The sequence below is a fragment of the Eriocheir sinensis genome, chromosome 23, assembly GCF_024679095.1.
Source record: "Eriocheir sinensis breed Jianghai 21 chromosome 23, ASM2467909v1, whole genome shotgun sequence".
NCBI lineage: Eukaryota > Metazoa > Arthropoda > Malacostraca > Decapoda > Varunidae > Eriocheir > Eriocheir sinensis.
Window position 1 is genome coordinate 15,357,925 of NC_066531.1, and position 20,144 is coordinate 15,378,068.

Consider the following 20,144-nt stretch of genomic DNA (forward strand, 5'->3'; position numbering starts at 1 on the left):
ATTCTATGTATTTTGAACCCCATATATGTGCTTCGCAAACTGCTAGAAACGCCACAAACGATTTTTGAAAATTTAGTTTCTTGCGGGCGCAATGGGGGAGGGGGGGGGGGCTGGTAGGGAGAGCGTAACACCTATGGGATTCGAGGGAGGGAAGACCCCTGTTAGCTAGGTCAGTCAAGTTAGGTTGGAGTAGTTTAAATTTATTCGACACTGCGGGGCGACGAAAATATGCAGTGCAGGAAGGGACATGACGGTGGTGGCCCACTACACGGGCCGGTGTTGCGAGAAATACCTCTTGGCAGAAATAAGTGTCACTGCTGTCCACCATGCATGCTCACTGGGGGAATACACAGCAGGAAAAACATTAATTTCCCTGGTTTTGTTCTAGTTTGTCCACTTGTGATCTTGGTGAGCGGGGAGTGAAATACAGAAACAGTGAGCAAGTTGAACCTCTCTGAGATATTTTGTGGTGGCGGCAACAGGTGATTTGTAAAATCGAGAAAAGCCTTGCCCACCCAGTTCATTGGTTCATTTGTCAGCTCCATGGCAATGTGCTGTCACTACGTCACCTTTTTGAAAAACTCGATGGTAAAACAAGTGGGCCACATGGCCCCGCAGGGCCATTTTTTTTATTTTTTATTTTTTACGTCGTTGCCTGTTGCGCCAGTAGGCATCTTCCCGGTGGGGCCTGATGGTCGGCCCAAGGCTTCTTCCAGTTGGGGCCTGATGGTCGGCCCAGCCCGTTCTGGCGCAGGCGAGTGTTTATAGTGGCGCCATCTTGGACGGCTTCCTCTAGAGTCCGGGTTGATGGGTGGTCTTCAGGACAGCATGTGGGTAGTTTTAAGCCACTCGGCGGTGACTGAAAAATCCGAGTGGTAGCGTGGGGATTCGAACCCGCGTCGTCCATCACGCGGTGAATGTGAGCCCAGTACGCTACCAGTTCGGCCACCGCCTACCCTATTGTCAGTTACTGTCAATTGGGAAAAGCAATCTCTAAAGGGACTGTTCCTGACACACTGTCAAGGAGAAATCCAGGAAACCTAAACCACTCCAGATGGCTCACAACAGCCAATAGGATTCTCCGCCTGTATGCTGGTACACAACATCCAACAGAACAACGTAAAACAGTGGTACATTTTGTAATGGTTGCCTACACCCCGATGTGGTTCAAAATTCAAATGCAGCCCCAGGTTGAATTAGGACCAAAGCATCTGTTTCAGACATTGCACTTGCTTCAAACATTTGATGATGAAGTGAAGTGTGTGGTGTTACCTGTAATTCAGCGGAATGCTTTCTTTGCACACTCAGAGAACATGTTGCTTGTAATTATTCAAGATGAGAGGGAGATATTGCGTAAGCTTGGATGGCGGCGTATCCTAAAAGCCATAAATGATCTCCAAGAAGGTGTACTGCAGTTCATAACCCCAACACTCAAATTTCACTGTCAGGATTATACAGAAATGATTGACTGGCAAGACACCAAAGTAACAGAACCTCCGATGACAATGCATCTTTCAGATGCTGACATAACTGACAACATCAGGACAGGAAAATTCTTTGTACATGAAAAATTCCCAAATCATACCCAAGCAGTTGAAAGACATTAAACTTGTGACAGAAGCATCATTGGCAGTTTGTGACTCTGATCGTAGAGATGGCTGGATCAGGTCCCGACTGACTTCACGCAAACGCATGCCACATTTGACTAAAAAAAAAGCTATACACCAAAGTAAATACTAACTAGCCTTCACAAGATAGGGTGGCTGGGTTGGGCAAGGGTGGAACTCCATGACAGCTACCTCCACGTGGTGAGTTCTGGGTTACTCTAATTTATCATTACTAATTGTAATCCACTAAGACAGCTAAACTGCAAATAAGAACTAGATTTAGAGCATCAACAAACTTTAATTTCCTATGATTACTTGAAATGTGGGTAAGCTGTTGTATATTATAAACAATATCACAGAAAAAAACTAAATAAATTATTTTTTTTGCTCAATTTCCCCTCAAACTATAAAGGGACCGCCCCTAGAAAATGACAAACATTAAAAATATCATAGGCATTGTTTGTGAACCAATGTTGAAACAAGTATTCTACCCATATGCAGTATATAAAACAATTTGGAACGTATAGGTAAAAAGTATTACGTTAATTCAACATTTTGGCATGAAATTAAAATACTAATGGTTTGGGGCACCTGAAAATATTCAACATTATTTTTGAAATTTCATAGGAGTGCTTTTCAGGCCAATTCTCAGAGATAACACTTCCTATCCTAACTTTCTGAAGAAAAAGGCATAGGGATAGGCAAAAAATGTAAAGAAAATTCAACATTTTTACATAAAACGAATGACGAATGCTTTGGGGCACCTGCAAATGTTGAAGAATATATTTGAAATGTCATAGGAATGCTTTTGGGGACAATTCTCAAAGAAATAAGACTCCCCATGCTAACTTTCTTAGAAAAAAAACTTAAGATCTTCATAAAAAACGATCCACCCTACTGTCCACTGCCTCGCCAGGCAGGGCACCACCCGTTCAGAAACCCTCCTGTCCTTCTCGGAACAGATATTTGAACTGGCGGAGCCTCGTCGCGTTTACCAGTCGGCCATGCACCTGCCAGGGGAGGACAACGAGTGGGCGGAACACCGCAGATCGACCTCTTCGCCTCCAAGACATCGGCCAGGCTTCCCAAGTTCCTCGCCAGAGGAGTCCGGACAACGGAGAGCGGTCCGGACGCCTTCACCGAACGATGGAACAGGTGGGAGTTCATTTATCTGTTCCCTCCTCCATGTATGAACATCCTTCTGAAAGTACTGCATCGTCAGAGGTCCTTCAGAGGCAGGGTAATATTGGCAGCGCCGTGGTGGCCGGCACAACCCTGGTTCGCGGAACTTCACAAACGGTGTCCCTCCCCTCTCCCGCTAGAACCTTATACTCTCGAGAGGATTCGCCATGGCAGGCTCTTTTCCACGCTGGCGCTTCACGCATGGAATTTCTCCGGGTCTCCCTAGGACGTCTCTATCCCTCGAGAGCTGTAGAGGGCATGTTGTCTGCCTTTCGTCCTTCCTCAGTAAGGCAATATGAATCTAATTCGAGAGGTTTCCGATCCTTTGTGAAAGAAAGGCGTGTAGACAGAATCACCGAGGCCACTGTCTTGGAGTTTCTTTCTGTTCTTTCCCACACGAAAAAGAGGGCGCCATAAACAATTGCAACTCACCTTGCCGCCCTTGCTGACCCTCTTAAATATGGCTGGGGAATTGTCCTAGACCCCGCTCAGTTCAGCTCCTTAAGCGTGGCCTCTTTCACCATGATCCTCCCCTTAGAAGAGACATCGTTTTTGGTCCCTAGAAAAGGTTATACCGTCTCTATCTTCCACTAGGTACCAGGACAGACCTTCAGAAATGGATTTCCTAATACGCACCCTGTTCCTCGTCGCCCTCGCCTCTGGGTTCAGGTCCTCGCAGCTCAGGACTCTCACGCGTTTTCCCAGGTACACTACATTCACGACAGATGGACCTGCAGTGTCCTTAGCTTCCTCCCCCAAATCGCTAGCCAAGAATGAGCGCCTCGACCACCGTCTCCAACCAGTGGTCATACCAGCCTGGTGCCTGCAAAGCGAGCCTCACCCACTCTGCCCCGTGTCAGCCTTAAGGAACTACATAACAGCTTCTACGGGGCACGATCAACATCACCTTTTATGTGATCCCGCTTCAGCCCTCCCTCTGTCAATCAGGAGGATTGCAGGCCTCCTAAGGACCGTCATAGAGGAAGGAGATCCGGGACATGACCCGCGCGCTCACGATGTCCGAGGGGTAGCGGCCTCCCTGGCTTTCCTTAGGACCCATTCCCTGGACCGGGTCAAGGAGAGCGTCCAGTGGAGCACTGCTTCCTGTTCCTATCTCTCCGTCTGTGGACGACGCCCCCTGCGTTGCGTTAGGACTTCCCCCGTCGAGGGAGATGGAATAGGAAGAAATTTAACTTTTTTTTTTTTACTCCTCGGCAGCAAGGTAAAAAAAACGAAGGGTGAAGGTGCACTCCTACCTCTTCTCTCCATGAATGTATGTTCCTCTTTCTCCCTTGCGTTTTTTTTTGTGCTACGCTATAGGTCGTTGTGCCTATTTTTGTTATCAAATGAAGTTTCACGACTACCTTGGAGATTTATTCTGCTGGTATTTCTCTCGGGTAACGGAGTGGATTACTTAACTTTGACACTACGGTAAGTCCGGGCGACCTCAGTCGGTTATACACTTACCAACTTGGCGGGACGCAAATGTAGACTCAAGTATGTGGTACTTCGATTGAGCTCCCTTTTCTCCGGCTCCAAGTGGGAGTTAGCTATCGTGCACCCTTTTTTGGGAACCCGGAATGACTAGTGCACATTCCTTACTCCCCCCCTCCTTTCCCTCAGATGGTTCCTCCAGTCTCTGTCGAAGCGCATTGAAGGAATGAGGTGTGGGACTGGCGGCACCTTCCTCTACCTGTGCCCAGGTGGCGCTGCTGACGCCGTTCTCGATCGCTTTATTCGACTGTTCCACGTGTTATTACTTCATTTTGGTGGTGCAGCCTAGACACTTTGTAGACTAGAAGTTGGGATATCTGCCGTTTTTCTCGAGGCTTTATTGCGAGAGCAAGGATCTCTCTCCTATAATAACTATCGTCATTCCGGGTTCCCCAGAATAGGTTTTTCAGAGATCAAAAAGTCACTCTGGTTTTAGGCTTAATAGTTTTCTACCCGTGTTTATATTGTTTCTATATACCTGAGTGTGTTTATGTGTGTGTGTGTGTGGGGGGGGGGGGGTCAAGGGTAAAACAAAAAAAACAAAAAATCATAATGGAAGAAAATATAGCCCCCTGACCACTGCCCCTATAAAGAGAGTTAGAAGAGTGGCCAAAAAAGAGGTCAATTTCCGAAGGAGAGGCGTCCCGATACTCTCCGCTTGAAAGAGTTCAACTCGTAAGCAGGAGGAAATAGAGATAATGAAAGATTGTTCCAGAGTTTACCAGTTTAAGGAACGGAGGAGTAGAGATGACGCAGAGAACAGGAGAGAAGGCAGTGGGCAGCGGGTGGCGGACGGTGATATCCTCCGTCCGCGCTCTGTGGTGTGGCTGGCTCTCGTTTCGTGCGACTCGCTCACATAACTATTGTGTAAAACTGTTAATATAGTTAAAATTCATCACACCTTTTAATGTCCCTGTGAGAGAGAGAACTAAAGTGAACTAAAGTGAACTTATAACGGCTACCGCCCGGCCACACACCTCACTTAACTAAAGGCTATTGTGTTATCTCACCTACTACAATCAACTTGTGAAGCAGGCCACGGTAACACCAGCCCTGTGACGAGTGAGATAACAGTTCGCGCCTTAAACTTAACACTTAACACCAACCACTTTAAAAGTAACACTTAAAAAGGGTAACAACCTCAGTCGGTTCTATACTTACCAACTTGGCGGAACCCAGATGTAGACTCAAGTACGTGGTACTTCGAGAGAGTTCCCTTTTCTCCAGCTCCAAGTGGGAGTTAGCTATCGTGCACTAGTCATGAAGGGTTCACAAAATGACGGTTTTGAGATCTGAAAAACCTATTTTTGGGAACCCGGAATGACTAGTGCACATTCCTTACTCCCCCCCTCCTTCCCCTGAGAAGGTTCCTCCAGTCTCCGTCGAAGCGCATTGAAGGAATGAGGTGTGGGACTGGCGGCATCTTCCTCTACCTGTGCCCAGGTGGCGCTGCTGACGCCGTTCTCGATCGCTTCATTAGACTTTTCCACGTGTTATTACTTTATTTTTCTGGTGCAGCCTAGACACTTTGTACACTAGAAGTTGGGGTATCTGCCGTTTTTATCTAGGCTTTATCGCGAGAGCGAGGAACCCTCTCTTATAATAGTTATCGTCATTCCGGGTTCCCCAAAATAGGTTTTTCGGAGATCAAAAAAGTCACTCTGGTTTTGGGCTTAATACTTTCCTATCCGTGTTTATGTTGTTTCTGTATACCTGTGTGTGCGTGTGTGTGTGTGTGTTTGTGGGGGGGGGGGGGGGGGGGTTCAAGGGCAAAAAAAAAAATAGATCATAATGGAAGAAAATATAGCCCGCCGATCACTGCCCGTATAAAAAGAGTTAGAAGAGTGGCCCAAAAAGAGGTCAATTTCGGAAGGAGAGGCGTCCCGATACTCTCCGCTTGAAAGAGTTCAACTCATAAGCAGGAGGAAATACAGATGAAGAAAGATTGTTGCAGAGTTTGCCCGTGTAAGGAACGGATGAGTAGAGATGCTGGTTAACTCGTGGATAAGGGATTTGGACAGTATAGGGATAAGCTTGATTAAAAACTCGTGGGCAGCGGGGCCGCGGGAGGGGGAGAGGTATGCAGTAAGCAAGTTCAAAAGAGCATATAACACTTTTTAGAAGCTGCTGGGGCACCTGAAGTATGGTGATTGCTCATTTTCTCTTTGGCAGACGTAGAGGATGGATGTATTGCTCCTCGGCCTCTGCTGACGTACCACAAATCAAGATGTCCCATAACAGCCAAGGTCAAACACAAAAACGACACTGTGTTCGTTTAGACAAGGCAGACATGTGTCATATCTTTAAGCAAGTGGATGATCTCCCAGAAAACCAACTTCCTACATACAAAGATGTTCTATCATGTGTTCTGTGGCATAAATATAAACTGCTTGAATCATCAAAGAGTCCTTCAGTTCACATGATATCTAAGTGTGTTGCAGAAAAGATAGTTCGCATTTACAGCCAGGAAAACATCCCCATAATCAGTCAGAAATGCATTGTTGACAAATTAGAAGCCAATCACAACAAATACAGGAACTTGCTGAAACCTTTCAAAGACCGAAAAAAAAAATGCCCAAGTTATGATAACAAAGTTAAAGAGTTCATCAGAGATGCTGCTAGATTATTTGAAGTAACAGCTTGCAGGTGCCCTGAATTCCAGTACTGTGCCTGTCCTCGACAGAAAAAAGTCCCCAAAATAGAACAAGAATTTGTAGAGGACCAAATAAATGAACGTAAAATGTTCATTGGAGGAATGGCAAACGAACAACTGAAGCCATTAGGAAAAGAGAAGAAAGAAGAAATCAATATGCTGCAAGACCATCAGCCAGTTACAAGCATCAGGATGTCTTGTTCAAAGTGATACCTCGTCCTCAAATTTGACTAACTCAGAAGATGAATACACCCCTTCCAAGTACCAGCTCCATCATAGAAAACCAAAAGAAGGTGGAGCTGTGGGACAACAATGAAGAGATGAAAAAGAAAAAAAATAGAGAACAAAAACGTCAGTTCTCTTCTTTCCATGAGGTTTGTGACTGGGTTGGACTGTCTGATCGTGGTGGTGCATTACTATCTAGTGCAATCCTTGAAGATTTAGGGGTTATTACAAAAGAGGATCCTTCCAAAGTCATAGATAGGAACAAAGTACGGAGATCGAGGCAATCAAACGGACAAAATTTGACAAAGGAAGCACACGGGAAAGTATAAGTTGCAGGCATCTACTTTGATGGAAGGAAAGAAACTCTTACTACGGAGAAGATTGGAAATAGAGACTATAGGAGAAAGGTAATTGAAGAGCAAATTGCTATAGTGGCTGAACCAGGTTCAGAATATCTAGGCCAGTATTCACCTGCCACTGGTTCTGCAAAGAGTATTGCCACTGAGCTAAAACAGTTTGCTAATAGAAAAGGAATTTCCATGGAAAACGTACTGGCGATTGGACGTGATGGTACAGCTGTAAATACCGGGAATAAATCTGAGGTGATTTGTCAAGTCGAGAAAAGCCTTGCTCACCCAGTTCATTGGTTCATTTATCAGCTCCATGGCAATGAGCTGTCACTACGTCACCTATTTGAAAAACTTGATGGTAAAACAAGTGGGCCACATGGCTTCGCAGGACCAATTGGGAAAAGCAATATCTAACGGGACTGTTCCTGACACACTGTCAAGGAGAAATTCTGGAAACCTAAACCACTCCATATGGTTCACAACAGCCAATTGGATTCTCCGCCTGCATATTGGTACACAACATCCTACAGAACAACGTAAAACACTTTTTTTTTTTTCAACAAAGGAGACAGCTCAAGGGCACAAAAACAAGAAACAATAATTTAAAAAAAAGCCCGCTACTCGCTGCTCCTAAAAAAAGAATCGAAAGAGGTGGCCTAAAGAGTGGTCAATTTCGGGAGGAGAGGTGTCCTGATACCCTCCTCTTGAAAGAGTTCAAGTCGTAGGCAGGAGGAAATACAGATGAAGGAAGGCTGTTCCAGAGTCTACCAGCGCGAGGGATGAAACAGTGAAGATGTTGGTTAACTCTTGCATAAGGGGTTTGGACAGTATAGGGATGAGCATGAGTAGAAAGTCGTGTGCAGCGGGGCCGTGGAAGGGGGGGGGGAGGCATGCAGTTAGCAAGTTCAGAAGAGCAGTCAACGTGAAAATAGCGATAGAAGATAGAAAGAGAGGCAACTTTAAGAGGTAGAAGACTATCAGTAGGAGGAGGAGAGCTGATGAGACGAAGAGCTTTAGACTCCACTCTGTCCAGAAGAACTGTTTGAATGGAGCCCCCCCACACGTGAGATGCATACTCCTTACGAGGGCGGACAAGGCCCCTTTATATGGATAGCAACTGTGCGGGGGAGAAGGACTGTCGGAGACGATACAGAGCGCCCAACCTCGAGGAAGCTGATTTAGCGAGAGAGAAGATATGAAGTTTCCAGCTGAGATTTTGAGTTAAGGATAGACCGAGGATATCTAGTGTTGAAGAAGGTGACAGCTGAGTGTTGTCGATGAATAGGGGATAGGTGTTTGGAAGATTGTTACGAGCTGATAGGTGGATAAATTGAGTTTTTGAGGCATTGAAGGACACAAGGTTCCTTCTACCCCAATCGAAAATTATAGCAAAGTCTGAGGTTAAGCGTTCTGCAGCCTCCAGTCTGGAGTCGTGTACTTCCTGTTGGGATGGCCTTCTATTGAAAGAAGTTGAATAATGCAAAGTGGAGTCGTCGGCGTATGAGTGGACAGTGACCGTCTACCACCGCAGAGATAGAACGGCCGGAAAGGAAACTGGATATAAAGGAACAGAGAGAGGGATAGAATCCGAAAGAGGGCAGATTAGAAAGCAAAGACATGTGCCAGACTCTATCGAAGGCTTTCGATATGTCTAGCACAACTGAGAAAGTTTCAACGAAACGGCTAAGAGAGGATGACCAAGAGTCAGTTAATAGAGCAAGAAGATCGGCAGTAGAACGCCCCTTGCAGAACCCATGCTGGAGATCAGAATGATAGAAGGTTAGAAGTGTAAAGGTGTTTTTGAATATTCCAGTTAAGGATTGATTCAAAAGCTTTAGATAGATAGGAAAGTAAAGCTATAGGACGGTAGTTTAAGGGATTGGAGCGGTCTGCCTTCTTAGGCACAGGCTGTACAAAGGCATACTTCCGGCAGGAAGGAAAGGTAGATGTTGATAGGCAGAGACGAAAGAGTTTGTCAGCACGGAAGCACAGTTTTTATGGACAATAGGAGGCACTCCATCAAGTCCATAAGCCTTCTGAGAGTTGAGGCTAGAGAGGGCACATAAAACATCATTATGAAGAAACATAATAACAGGCATAAAGGAGTCAGAGGGGGGAATGAGTAGGAGGAATATGCCCAGAATCGTCCAGGGTGGAGTTGTTACAGAAAGTTTGAGCGAAAAGTTCTGCATTAGAGACAGATGAGACGGCAGTGCTGCCGTCAGGGTTAAGGAGAGGAGGGAAAGAGGAAAAAGTGAAATTGGAGGAGACATTTTTGGCTAGATGCCAGAAGTCACGGGGAAAATTAGAAGAAGCAAGGTGTTGACATTTTCTATTTATAAAAGAAGTTTTTGTAAGTCGGAGAATAGATTTGGCACGATTCCGGGCTGAAATGTATAGACCAAAGTTAGTGGGAGTTCGAAGGTTCTGGAACCTTTTGTGAGCTGCTTTAGAGATAGATGAGACGGAAGTGTTTCCGTCAAGGTTAAGGAGAGGAGGGAAAGAGTATAAAGTGAAATTGGTGTAGATATTTTTGGCTAGGTGACAGAAGTCACGGGAAGAATTAGATAAAGCAAGGTGTTGACATTTTCTGTTGATGAAAGATGTTTTGGTAAGTTGGAGAATAGATTTGGCACGATTCCGGGCTGAAATGTAAAGTTTGTGATTAGTAGGAGTGCAAAGGCTCTGGAACCTTTTGTGAGCTGCCTGTCTATCTTTAATAGCAAGAGAACAAGCATGGTTAAACCAAGGCTTTTTAGCATGAGGAGTAGAGAAAGAACGTGGAATGTATGCCTCCATTCCAGAGACAATCACCTCTGTGATGCGCTGGGCACTCACAGAGGGGTATCTCTCCTGGGAGCAGTAATCATTCAACGGGAAATCGGAAAAGTACATCCTCAGGACGTCCCACCGAGCTGAGGCAAAATGCCAGAAGCATCGCCTCTTTGGTGGGTCCAGAGGAAGAACAGGAGCGATATGACAAGATACAGAAATAAGGTCGTGATCGGAGGAGCCCAACGGAGAGAACAGTTTGACAGAGTAAGCAGACGGGTTAGAGGTAAGGAAGAGGTCTAGTATGTTGGGCGTGTCTCCAAGACGGTAGGGAATACGTGTAGGGTAGGGTTATGACAAAAAATTTTTTTGGCGAAATTTGAAATTCCTGCTATGCCATGTGATGAGGTTCTAATCGTTCATTATATAAATCACAATTATTGTGGTTTTGCGTGAAAAAAGGTCCCCCACCAATGCTTTTATAGTTACGGAGTTCTCATCATAGAAGGGAATTTTAATAGAAAAATTTTTCAGGCATTTTTATGCATTTTGTTATATAAAACATATAATAATAAATATATTTTTTTTATTCTAGCAGTGTGAGTAATGCCTTGTTTATAACTTAGGTTTCAGAAAATTCTTATTCATAATTTTGTATACGTGATAATTGATCACAAGCGAGGAAGATTTAAACCCTTGAAGAGAAGCCTTGGGTAATTTTCGTCAATGGAAACGTTGGATGATGCAATACACCCACACAATATCATCAGTTTGTCGGGCCTGGCTGAGTAGCTTCAGTTCCCTCTTAGACTTGAAAGCGATTGGGTGTGTTGTTTGACTCTCATCAGGTAAATTATGTAGTAATGTTTTTATTATAATCTTTATCTACTTTTGTTTTATTTATTATAATAGTGTTATAGTCTTATTAAGATGAAGAATTGCAGTCCTAACAAACTTATTTTCTTATGTTTCAGAGTAACAATAGAAATGACATACTTTAAATCTGGTGATACTGTTGAAAAAAACTCGCGAAAATGGGCTTGCAATCTACCATCATCCATTCATACAAAACGGCGTGACCTTCCTCGTGTTGACTGTTTAACAAGTTTCACCAGGCTACCTCAAAAGCGGCATATTTTGGGAAGATATCACATGTTGCTGGATGAAGACAAATTGAAAGCTACTAGGCTACAACGGATATGTCAAGAATTATCAGATTTGTGGGGAAAATTCAGCTTTCCTACTCAGTCAGCAAGCCATTAACGCACGGCTGACCAAACTGATACTTTTGTATGAGAAGAACCAACGTAGACCAAAGAAAGACTTTTGAATGGTATGCAAAGCATATTTGACATCACTAAAGTTGATGGTGTTTGGTTGTGTCGTGAGGATAGAGCGCTCTATTACAAGCAAGTAGAGTCAGGTGGAAAGGTTGGATACACAACTCACAAACCAGCGCCTCAATCTTCCATACATCCTTCAAAAGACAGAGACATGCTCCAATATCAAATGAACAATTTGCTAATACATCTTACATGGAAAGTGAATCTGGTGCCTTAGATGACAATGTTAGCAGTGAAACAGGTGACAGTTCTGATGAGTCGTCTAATATGGAAAGTGACTCTGGTACATTAGGTGACAATATTAGCAGTGAAACAGAGGACAGTTCTGATGAGCCAGAGCCAGTCACAAGAAAAAGTCATCTGCCACATACCAGGCCACAAAATTAGTGAGCTGCCAGAATCTGTCTACCAACAAAGCATCTAAAGTTTGTGCAAGTATTGCAGAAGAAGGCGTGATTCTTCCTACACCTACACAATCAGGAGTATGGCGAGGAGTCATTAGACTTGCAGAAAAAAAGAAAGATGAGATTAAGTCACTGTTGACGCAAGAGAAGGATTATTGTCTCCACTTTGATGGGAAAAGATTAGTAAAACAGGAATATCAAGTACTTTGCCTTAAAAGTGCAGCTAGAGATATTAGGCTGGGTGTTGTACGGTGCAAAAGTGGATCTTCAAAGATATATATGATGCGCTGGAGAAAGTGATTGATGAATATGATGCTTGGTCAAGCATTAAAATGATCATATGCGATACGACTTCAGTAAACACTGGACGATTAAACGGTGTTGTTGCGAGAATACAGAGAGCTATGACTGGAAAGGGGTTAGACATGCCTCAGTACATTGGGTGTCAGCATCACATATTAGACAGAATATTGAAGCATATTCTTGACTTCTATGTTTCTGAAAAGACCACCAAACCGAGTCTGAACTACAAATTTGTCGATGAACTGTTAGAAAATTACAATTACCTACAAAGTGAGTACAAGGCAGAGACTCAAATAGAAATGGATGAAAACCCAGGCTGGAGAGATGATTTTAAGTTCTTGTATGAACTCTGCCAGGCATTCCAACATTACAAGAAGCATGCTTCATTCCCATTTATCAAATGGCGGAAACTGCCTTCATTAAACAGTGCCCGCTGGAATTCGAGGGCCATCTATGCGCTCATTGCATATTTTTTACTACCATCGTGGCGCAACATGTTGGAACGTCCACTAAGTTTCATCGCCAACAGCTGGCAAGAAGCATGGTTCACCAATCAAAAATTTAAGGAAACAAGCTATAACAGCCTCTTCCTTGGTGTTACCGAGTCGGGTTGTGCCGGTGCCCTGAAATGCTTGAAAACTCATTGGAACAAGGAACCATCAGTGCTTGATATTCCACGCTCAAACATGATAGCTGAGAGAGCTGTGAAAGTGATGGAAGAACTGAGTAAAATATGCAAAAAGGACAAGTATTTACATGATCGGTTTGTAGTCACCAACAATATCTAATTTGCAATTAATTTCTACACTAACGCCAGACAATGAAATGTTCCAAATGGATAACTGCTTGTGTGGGGGACATTTTTTCAAATGTAAATAAAATGGACTATTTTTTTGTGATTAGCAGCAAATTGTTCATTAAAATTCATACCAGGCAAAAAAAATTCATTTCGAGTCATAACCCTAGTGTAGGGTGCTGAACCAACTGCTCTAGGTCGTTGAGGAGAGCAAAGTTGTAGACTTATCCACCAGGCTGGTCAGTGAAAGAGGATGAAAGCCAAAGCTGGTGGTGAACATTGAAATCTCCCAAGATGGAGATTTCAGTGAAGGGAGAGTAGGTCAAGATGTTCTCCACTTTAGAGTTCAAGTAGTCAAAGAATTTTACATAGTTAGTAGAGTTGGGTGAGAGATAAACAGCACAGATGTATTTAGTAATAGTATGACAATGAAGTCTTAGCCAGATGGTGGAAAATTCAGAAGAGCCAAGGTCGTGGACACGAAAGCAAGTGATGTTTTTGCGCACGTAGACGCAACATCCAGCTTTGGATTGATATTTAGGATAGAGATAGTAGAAGGGAACAGAGTAGAGAATGCTGTCAGTAGCCTCAGAGACCTGTGTTTCGGTGAGGAAGAGAAGGTGAGGTTTAGAGGAGGAGAGATGGTGGTCCACATAATGAAAATTATGTATTCTAGATATCATGAAAATATGAAATAGAAACATATACAAGAAGTCATTGTGGTTAATGCTGTCTATATGTTTGTCAACAAATGATGAGCGATGGACCGACGGAGTGGATCATCCGTGTCGAGCGGCCGCTGTTTCGCTGACGTCATTTTGAGGTCATTATTAACGTCGACGAATCCGTCAAAACGGAATAGTGGGAACCTCGCCTCACTCATTTCCCTCACCTCCTTCCTTTCCCTCCATCCCCTCCTTTCCTCCCTTATTTTTTATCTCCCTCACCTTCCTTTACTTACACCTTCTCTCCCTCTTATCACCTCCCTTACTCCTTACCTCCCTCCATCCCCTCCTTTCCTCCCTCATTCTCTCTCTCCTCCCTTTCACTCCATCCCCCTCCTTTCTCTCCCTCTCCCCTCCCTTCTTTTTCATCTTCTCTCCTCCTTTACTCTTTATCTCTCTCTCCTTCCTTTTCCTCCTCTCCTCCCTTCCCAGTTCCCACCTCTGTACTCCCTTACATTCTCTCCCTCTCCTCCCTTACTCTTTCTCAGTCACGTTGTTTTGTTTAGAAGTGAGCCGAGTACCGCACCCCGCCCCCCACCGTCCCCCCTTGACCCGCTCTATTGTTATATATTTCCACTATTTCTATTTCCCTTCCTTCTGTTTCCCCTATTCCTTCTTTCTTCTTCTTTATTCTTCTGTAATTCTCTCCTTTCTCCTTTTTTCTTTGATCTTCCTTTTCTCCTTTATCACAATTCTCATATTACTGTTCCTGTAATTATTATTATTATTATTATTATTATTATTATTATTATGATTATTATTATTATCATCATTATTATCTCTCTCTCATATAGAAGAAAAAACTATTAAAACAAACACAAAAAACACGATCTCTATCTGTGGAAAAGGATTATAATTGGTTTCATGCACTTAATTAATATTCCTTCCTTTACTGTTTTCTGTTATCATATTACGAGTCTTATCATTTCCTCCACTGCATGAATATTGCACACATGTTTCTTGTATTAACTGAAAATCACACAGTATGCGCTAACCACTCTTGCAGGAAGGCTGATACAGTGGCGGACGACTCAATTCGAGGAAGGAAGGAGGGGGAGGGAGAGCAATTCATTATCTTCTTTATTCTTTGTTCCATATCTCATAATAGAAGGGTGTCGATCCAGTGCAGATGTAGCTAACAGATGTGGAGTAAAGGACCTGCAAGGAAACAGTGCTCAGAAGGGAAAGACTCCGATGGTTTGGACATGTAAAGAGAGCAGGGGAGGACACAGTGCTGGGAGTTGTGGAGAGAATGGTAAGATAGGGTGTCCGGTGCAGTTGTAGCTTACAGATGTGGAGTAGAGGGCCTGGAAACAGTTTCTTTTTTCCTTTTTTACATGTGACCTAAAGCGCCGGTAGGCTTTTTTTATTAGGGGCCTGATGGTGGGCCCGAGCCCGTTATGGCGCAGACAATTGTTTATAGTGGCGCAATTATTATTGGCTCATGCTGCCCCCCGGCGATCATTGTTGATTTCACTTGCATAGCTTCTTCTAGAGTCCGGGTTGGTGGAGTCTTCAGGACAGCATGTGGGTAGTCTTAGGCCCCTCGGCGGTGACTGAAAAATCCCAGGTGGTTAGCGGCGGATTCGAACCCTCATCATCATCAACCCTGCGAATGCGGGGCCGGCACGCTAACCACTCCGCCACCATCTCAGAAACATGGAAACATGGAAATGCAGGCAACATAAAGCCTATTGACTCATTACGAGATTGCCGGCTTTGGTGATTTAATCTGCTCGACAGGCACTTGGGGCCTGGGGAGCAGATGAAAGCACTTCGACATTGACGAGCAGATGAAAGCACCTCGATATTGAGGAGCAGATGAAAGCACCTCAATATTCAGTTTACTCCCGACGCAGCGAAGTGAAGGTCGATTCTATATTTGAAGGAGTTGATAGTATTCGCATTTACTACTTTTGAAGGAAGATTGTTCCAGTGGCGGATGACTCGGTTTGAAAAGAAACTCCTTCCGATGGGAAAGACTCCGATGGTTTGGACATGTGAAGAGAGCAGGGGAGGATACAGTGCTGGGAGGTTTGGAGAGATTGGCAAGACAGGGTGCGCAGTGCAGATGCAACTAACAGACGTAGAGTAGAGGACCTGGAAACAGTGCTCAGAAGGGAAATACTCCGATGGTTTGGACATGTGGAGTAGGGCGGCTCGATTTGACATTTTTTTTTAGTTTTGCTTTTGGGTAGTGTGGAAAACCTGTCTATTGGTGAGAAAACACTGTGTGTAAAGTTATTTTGATCTGAGTTAATATCTTCAGGTGGCACATGTCGGTCAAAGTTTGGGAAAATGGCAAAAAATAGCATTTAAAAAAAAATACAAGTAAAAAACAATATTAGCAATCATTTTATTGGGTAGGGATCTGTTGGTTAATAATAGCCCAAAGAATGGTGTGTAAAAATTCCAGCTTAAAAAAGGAATATTTTCAGGTGGCACATTCAAGTCAAAATAATACATAAGTGGTCAAAATTCGTACTTTGCTATTTTTTTGCATCACTTCTGGGAAATAATTTGGACATCTATAATCTGCACATCTTTGCAAAGCATTGCATACAATGACTAACCTTGACTAACCTTGGTAGGGACTATTTCTCGGTAATCATTGTGTGAAGCTTGTGGGAGCACAGAGCGTGTCACTGAGTCAGCACTGTCAGTTGCTACCCAGCACTAGTGGAGAGAGGACCTGCGCTCCTCGCTCTTGCACATTTGGAGGCTATTGGATATCAAGAGACTTGTCACTATGTCCAAGAGCACCCAGCATCCACTGACAAGAGAGAAAACAATGTGCCCTATAGCTGGCCAGCAAGCAGAATTAGTTCAAAATGAGCTTCCAACATTTGGGGCCATTCTAAGGGCTTATCTGTGGCATAGGAATGATATAAAGACAACAGGTAAGGATCCTCCACACAAACTCATTACTGAAAGCCTCACATCCAAGTTGATCAATATATGGCAATCCTCATCTATACCAATTGTTTCTAGAAAAAGGATATATGATATGATAAGCACCTTACATAGTCAGTACAAGAGCTTACTTAAAGTAAATAAGAACAGGAGAAATTCAGATTCATTTAAGAAAAAGTTGCTGTTATTCCAGGAAAAGTCAAGGCAATTATTTGATATTGCCTGTTGCAAGTGCACTGATTTTGATAAATGCACTTGTGCTAAGGAACATAAAGTACCTCAAGCAGAAAGACCGTTCTTAATTAATCAAAGAGGATCAAGAACAATGGTTATTGGCGGTTTAGACAAGAAAACAACTGCAGCCAATATCAAGAAAGTTATCAGACAAAGAAAAGATCGTTCCAGCATGACAGAGGTGAGCACAAGCAAGAATAATTTTGAAAATTTTGAACCAGGATCATCACCTACTAGCTCATGTACTACAAGCGACGCTTCTGACTTTGAAGAAGAGCTATCAGATCGACTCAAGCTTAGTACAAAGAAGAAAAAAGTTGTAAGAGATTTGCCATCACTAGGAGCTGTGTGCGACAGAACTGGTATCTCCAACCGTTCAGCGGCTTTAATAGCAACTTCTGTTTTGCAAGATTATGGGATAATCAGTGATGAAAATAAGGAATCAATAATCGACCGTCACAAAGTTACTAGGCTAAGATCGAAATCTCGTAAGACACAGACAGATTCAAGACCCAAGATTCCTCTTAAGGCTCTCTATTTTGATGGTCGCAAGGACAAAACTCGCACTCAAGAAGAGAGAGGTGCCAAGAAATCACTCAACATCATTACAGAAGAACACATAGCTCTGCTACAAGAACCAGGCTCAGAATTTTAGGTCATGTAACTCCTACATCTGGTTCTGCTTTGAATATAACCACTGCCATAATGAAATATCTTGAAAAAGAAAATATTGATACTGCTGAACTAAAAGCAGTTGGATGTGATGGCACAGTGACAAACACTGGACTAAAAAATGGCATTATTTCCTGCATGGAAAGAATTCTTGGAAGGCCACTTCAATGGGTAATCTGTCTTCTTCATGAAAATGAGCTTCCGCTTCGACATCTTGTAACTTCTCTGGACGGCAAGACTTCCGGCCCTACAGGTTTAACTGGTGACATAGGAAAGCAGCTTAATGATTGCGAGAAGCTTCCTGTTGCAAATTATGCCCTGAACAATCTGACTACTTCTCCACGTTCCCAAATATAAATGACTTGAGTACAGATCAGCAATATTTGCTGGACATTTGCAAAGCTGTCTCTCAAGGAACCTGTGAAAAGTCATTAGCTAGTCGAAGTCCGGGAAAGATGTCACATTCACGATGGGTAACTACAGCCAACAGGATCTTGAGACTATATATTTCAACAGAGAATCCATCTAAGAACCTGATGGAAATAGTCAAATTCATAATGCACGTTTACAGTCCAATGTGGTTTAAGATTAAGAGTGAACCCTTTATTATCCATGGGGCAAATCACATGCATGAGACGATTGTGCGAATGAGAAGTTTAAGTGTTCAAACTCAAGAAATAGTAAAGCCCATCCTTCAAAGAAATGGTTACTTCTGTCATCCTGAAAACATACTTATTGCAATGGTTGCAGATGACAGAAGTCACATCCGTGAACTTGGATGGCGGCGGATACTTAAAGCAAGAAAGAGCAAGAACCAAGGGGAAGTCAGAAGATTTAAAGTTCCACCAATCAAATTCAATGCTCAAAATTATTTTGACATGATAGAATGGCAAGATGACATAACTGAGCCTCCACTGACAAAGAGATTTCAGAAACCCAAATAGAAGAGCTAATTAAATCACAGGAAGCCTACCAAGGCCTAACAGATCTCCCGTGCCATACTCAAGCAGTAGAACGTCTAATAAAACTTGTGACAGAAGCTTCTGAGAAGGTATGTGGTGAGGAAAGGCGTGATGGATACATCCGAACAACATTAGCATCAAGGAAAAAGATGCCAGCTTATGAAAACAAAGCACAATATAAGCTTTAGACAACTCTAGCTTTAAAGGTAGGGTGGTTGGGATGGAGCTAGGGTGGAACTCGTCTTACAGCTACCTCCTCGTGGTGAGTTCTGGGTTATTATTGTTGAATGATATTTTCATCAATAATATGCTAAAAGCTGTAAAAATATATATTTGTGATCACCTGAACATATATAGATGTCCAAATTATTTCCCAGAAGTGATGCAAAAAATAGCAAAGTACGAATTTTGGCCACTTATGTATTATTTTGACTTGAATGTGCCACCTGAAAATATTCCTTTTTTAAGCTGGAATTTTTACACACCATTCTTTGGGCTATTATTAACCAACAGATCCCTACCCAATAAAATGGTTGCTAATATTGTTTTTTACTTGTATTTTTTTTTAAATGCTATTTTTTGCCATTTTCCCAAACTTTGACCGATATGTGCCACCTGAAGATATTAACACAGATCAAAATAACTTTACACACAGTGTTTTCTCACCAATAGACAGGTTTTCCACACTACCCAAAAGCAAAACTAAAAAAAAAATGTCAAATCGAGCCGCCCTAATGTGGAGGGAGCAGGGGAGGATACAGTGCTGGGAGTTGTGGAGAGATTAGCAAGACAGGGTATCTAGTGCAGCTAGATGTGGATAACAGATGTGGAGTAGAGAACCTGGAAACAATGCTCAGAAGGGAGACTCCTATAGTTCGGACATGTGAAAAGCAGGGGAGGATACAGTGCTGGGAGTTTTGGAGAGATTGAAAGTAAAAGGAAGGAGACCAGTTGGTAGACCTAGGAAAAGGTGGAGAAGGTGTATACAGGAAGACTTGGCAGTGATGGGATTGGATGAGCATCAGGCAGAAGACAGAGCAGAATAGAGGAGACCCATAAAGCGTCCAACCGCTCAGGAAGAGTGAAAACGGACGTTAAACGAAATTATGATGATGATGATGATGATATCTCATAATAAAAGAAGAAAAGAACAGAACTAAGAACATTAAGTGACCTTGGATACGTTCAGTTCACTCCCGACGCAGTAAAGTTACTGTCAGTGGAAATGGAGTTGATCGTTTCCGCACTGACTACTTCTGCGGGGAGGCTGTTCCAGTGGCGGACGACTCTGTTCGAGGAAGGAAGTATGGAGGAGAGAGGGATGGGAGCGAGAGTTTTTATTATTTTCGTTAATCTTTGTTCTCTCGTTCCATCTCATCCTTCCACATGCTCACTGCCACATATACTTCACTACTCTGTTACTTAACTTAAATTGCTGATCATTTCACTTGAATTTCAGATTAAATAAGTTAACTTCCTCTGCATTGCGCCACGTAGGGCTACAGTAGA